At 35.7% G+C, this 5,215-nt stretch overlaps 1 pseudogene; it reads left to right on the top strand.

The window, feature by feature from the left end:
• Positions 1–1,419: 1,419 nt before the first annotated feature.
• On the top strand, positions 1,420–4,861 carry LOC114208179 (cytoskeleton-associated protein 2-like pseudogene; annotated as a pseudogene).
• Positions 4,862–5,215: the final 354 nt, after the last annotated feature.

Here is a 5,215-nt window from a genome sequence, read left to right as displayed (position 1 = left end):
AGCAGTTACACAATCATATTAATTAACCAATATTCATCAATTTTCAACTTTGTCAATCAAGCTACAGAGAAAACACAAAGCATTTAATTATGTTTGACACATAGAATATACATATTATCGGCTTTAAAGTGAAAGTCAAGATAAAGAAGCATAGACACAATAACAAGCTCATCTCACAAAAGGGAAATTCAAAAGATAATAATTACATTGGTTAAACAAATTAGAAATTTCAGTAGTTAAAAGCAACTAACAAGGATAATCAATTGAAAATTTTTAAAAGAATTAGAAGAAGGAAAGGGGTGAAAGAGTTGGAGGTGGAGAAATAAAGCAAAGCTGATATATCACAGACCAAAGACAACAAAATAATCTTCATTTGATGAATTAAAAAATAGCAGTATAAGCATATATGTTAGATATGTAAAGGCAAGCACCAGTACAGCTCTAAATATTTATAATTAAAGCTTCAGTGAGTATAGTTGGCCATGTAGAAGGTTAGGGCAAGAAATTGCTGCATTTCTTTTTATCTCCATCAATAGCATTTGCTTTTATTTTTAAAAAACTATGTGTATCAATTTGATCTGTTTTTTAGAAGTTAAGAATGTCCTAAATTTTAATGGCACTTTATTTATTATAAGGTGACTTTTGGTAAAAATGGTGTTAAACTAACAGTTCTGATAATTGAAAAATTAATAAATTTCATCCTTTATATTCCTTTCATAAAGAGAATTATTGAGATTTCTAGAAAATACTTTTTTTAATGTTTTATATATCATATATGACTTGTATATTGTAAAATGTAATTTATCATTTTTCTGGAGTTAAAAAATATATAACTATATAATGAATTCCACCTACAAATATTCTTCCTGGGTTCCTCTCCTTAACTTTTCTTTTTTCATTTCTGTAAGCTTGATAGTTATGAATTAAGGTTTTGAATCTTAAAAAACCAGAAAATAGTAAAATCATTAATAATGGGAGTTAACATTATTAATTAATTGAGTATGATGAGTCAGGCACTACGCTAACTGCTTTGCATGCATTATCTCATTTATTAATCACAATAGCTTTCTCACTTAGGAATTCTTATGACCTCTGTTTTAAATACAAGGAAGTAAAGGTTAAAGAGGCAAAGTAACTTGCTCAAGATTTATTTTTCACTTAGTTAATAAATATTTATTATACAGACACTATTCTAGATATTTGGTACATATAAATGGAAAAATGAACAGACAAAACCTTTGCCATCATGGGACTTACATTCTATTGGATAGGTATAGTAATTTAAAAATAAGTCAAATAAATAAGTTATGTAGTTTTTTATAAGATGATAAATACTATGAAAAAATATATAGCATAAAGCTGATTGGTAGGGCAATTGCAATTTTAAATATAGTGGTCATGATAAGCCTCATTGAGAAGATGTCGTTTAAGCAACTCTCAAAGGATGTGAAGAAGATAGCCAAGTGGATATCTGCATTAAGGTCACTGAAGACAGAGGGAGTAACCGGAGGAAAAGCTTTAAGACAAGATCATGAGGTCAAAGGTGTGGAGAAGACAGGAAAACTATAAAGAATAAGGTAGGGTCCCACTGCCCATTATAAAGATTTTGACTTTAACAAAAAGTGTAACAGGAAATATGAGGCACAAAACAGTGACTTTACCTGAGTGTATGAGTTCACTCAACAAGGAAGCCACATTTCATCTGGGCCTGGTAGTGTTAGTAAGAACCCATTTACCACAACCTCTGGAGAAAGGAATGTGGGCAGAGGGGAGAGGAAATGACATGTTCAAGTTATCAAGGCATGATATGGCATGTGAGGGACAGGGTTTCTGTACAAGAAAAATCAGAAGACCAAGATGGAATAGATATTGAACACTTGATGTCATACAAAGATTTACAAGTTTGTTTTGTAGGCTACTGGGCCCCAGACACAGGGCTTTTGTTTTGTTTTGTTTTTTCAGGTATTTTATTTTATTTTTTTAATTATTATGTTCAATTAGCCAGCATCGAGTACATTATTAGTTTTTGATGTACTGTTCAACGATTCATTAGTTGTGTAAAACACCCAGTGCTCATCACCACACGTGCCCTCCTTAATACCCATCACCCGGTTACCCCAACTTCCCACTCCCCCCTCCCTTCCGTAAACTTCAGTTTGGTTCCCAGAGTCCAGAGTCTCTCATGGTTTGTCTCCTTCTGTGATTTCCTCCCATTCAGTTTTCCCTCCCTTCCCCTGTGGTCCTCCAAGCTATTCGTTATGTTCCACATATGAGTGAAATCCTGTGATAATTATCTTTCTCTGCTTGACTTATTTCCCTTAGCATAGTCCCCTCCAGTTCCATGCATGTTGATGCAAATGTGGGTATTCATCCTTTCTGATGGCTGAGTAATATTCCATTGTTTTTATCAAGGTTCATTTCAGGTGTCCCTTTTAAACTTATTCTATCCATCAAAACTAACAAATTTTGATTCTGTTCTATCATTGAACTTGTTTCTTAAACTAAGGATCAAATGTTTTTCAGGAAGATCCTTCTGATGGTACTGTGGAAGATACACTAAACAATTTTTTTAAAAAGGTGGAAGAAAAACTGTCACATAGGAGTCATGGTGCCACCGGAGACATAACAGCTGCTAAAAAGCAGCAGAGAAAGCTCCAGGAGTACCTAGCAGCCAAGGAAAAACTGAAGTGCCAAAACAGCAAGCCTTATCTAAAAGCTAAGAGTAATGGTCTGAATCATCTACCTTCTAAATCAATTACTATACCCAAAAAGGATGTTACTAATCATGTTGCTTTGCCTATCAGAATTCTAAGACCCAACAGCATTAAATCCAGCCCAGAACTGCTAGTATCACAGGATCCAGAAGCCAAAGTTGGAACCACTAAAACTTCCGGGCAAAAGGCTGACTTCAGGATGTATTTCTTCTAACTTAAACTGTAAGCCTTCCAGCAATAATCAAGAACAGCATGAAGCTGGGTCATTCACTACTGGAGAACTGTCCAGAAAAACTGTAGGGTCACTTAATATACAGGAATTGAAAACTGCAAAACAGCAGGTAGCAGATCAAGGAAATGTTAAATGTGCAAACTCCGTGGACAATAACCATGTTGAAAATGAATTCTTGGATAGCTTTCTAAAAGAGATAAACAAAAAGAGACTGCCCCAAATGCTCTCAGACTCTGAAAGGAAGCCATTTGAATTATGGACAATAGATAAGCCAAAGACTAACTCTTATAATCAAACCAAGAGCAGATTGGCTCTTAAACAAGTCTTGGGCAAAAGTTCAGGGAATAGTGCTGTTCTGAAAGAGTTAAAAAGCAATTTGCTAAATAAACACAAATTGGGATTCCACCAGTAAAGTCCCAACAACTCTCAAGAGGACCAAATCTTGTAAGACCAGGAGAAAAACTCCCAAAGACAGCTCCCTCTCATTCTGTTCAGACCCTTAGTAGGACTCAAGCAGCAAAGAAACCAGTGGTCAAGGACATAAAGGATATACAGGTTAATAAGGATAAATATGAAAGACTAAATGGAATTAAGTTAGTCACACACTGTTACTGAACAAAAGGTAAAGCAAACCAAATCCTTGACATGTCCCAGTGTGCTTCAGGGAAGCTATAGCAACAGACATCCAAGCATTAAGCAAGATCAGAAATCCCCTAAACCTGTTTCGGATCTCCGATATCATGTGCACTGCAAAAGACCAAAAGCCCTAAGCCAAAGTCCCAATTTGACAGTTGGCAATTTTAATTCAGTCATTCCAAGCACCCCTAAATTAACAGCAAATGGCACCAATGGGAATAAATGCACCAACAGCTATTAACAAAAAGCACAGAATTTGGACTCCATGTTGAAAAAGACTCTTGCCTGGGACCATTTTCTCAATAAGACAGCTCCCAAAACTCAATCTGGTGACCAAACTATAAATGCAAGAAGAGTCCCAAATGGGACCCAAACTAATCCAAATATTAAGAAGAAGATCACAGTGGAGGATTGAGGGAGACAACTAGAAGAATGGTAGAAACCTAAGGGGAAAAATCTAGAAACAGTCTCCTATGGAACTTAAAAAGAAAAATAATAGAGGAAATTAATATTTCGTTCTGGAAGAATATGGAAAAAGAAGATGAAGAAAAGAAAACACAATTTGAACTGTCCTATAAAATTAACAACATTCTAACAGACATTCGTCTGCAGATCATTGAAGGTGGTGTACTTTCTAATGAAATATTTACCATATTGTCTGGTGTTCCTGAGGCTGAAAAATTTGCTAAATTCTGGATCTGCAAAGCAAAATTGTTGGCAAGTTAAGGCACCTTTGGTGTTATTGGGATGTAGGAAGAGGCTGTTAGAAACAGGGCAACACTGAAACAAGAGTTGGAAGAAGTTGTTAATATTTGCAATACCCAAACAGAATCACAGGAGTGACCTCTGCCTCCGTAGTTGCTGAAATGAATATAACATCCATAGAAGAGCAGGCCAATAAGACGGAATTTGAAAAGTCTTGTCTTTTAAAGAGAGAGAACAGGTTACAGCAACACCCTCAAATAACCAAGGCAGAACAGGATAATCATCCTGGTATCACATTACAGATCACCCTGATTCCTAGAGTAAGTGGAATGCCAGAAGTGCAAGACATGAGGCTCCTCCCTCCTGTATGGCATTCACAAGGATTGAGAGAGCTGTGTCCCGCTATCTGGAAATGCTGCAGGGACACGGTTTAGTAGTGGCTTCCCTTAATGAGCTATTAGAAGTGGAAGAAGCAGAGTGTTTTATATTCCATAAAAATGTAGATGGTACAAGCCCCAAAGACTACTACAGGTTACCTTTCTGTCCTCCGGGGCAACTGCTCTTGGGAAGGTAAGATCAGAATCGTTATGTAAATATAATGTATAGATAAATCTAGCCAACGTATTTTAAATTTTAAATTTTTAGCTTTCTTAATATTTAAGTATTATCTAAAACAAAAAAATCAAATTTTGTTCATTCCTTAAAAAAAAAAAAAGTAGCATGCACTATTGTAGGGTTTTAAGCACAAGGCTATGGCAGCCCAGAGTGGGAAGCAATCACTACCTGTGTTAGGGGATGAGTGACACATAAGAGTTGGTTTTCCAGATACAAATAGCAGTTGCTTGGATACTGAAGAGGAAAATGTCCGTACAGCAGACAACATGAGGCTTAAAAACAAGAACTAGATGTGAACTCTGAAAAAATAAAA

The sequence above is a fragment of the Eumetopias jubatus genome, unplaced genomic scaffold (genome assembly GCF_037043125.1).
Source record: "Eumetopias jubatus isolate StellerSeaLion01/CBP00866 unplaced genomic scaffold, mEumJub1_p1.0 scaffold_2, whole genome shotgun sequence".
Classification (NCBI taxonomy): Eukaryota; Metazoa; Chordata; class Mammalia; order Carnivora; family Otariidae; genus Eumetopias; species Eumetopias jubatus.
The sequence above is the reverse complement of the archived record's forward strand: the minus strand, read 5'-3'. Positions and strand labels throughout refer to the sequence as shown.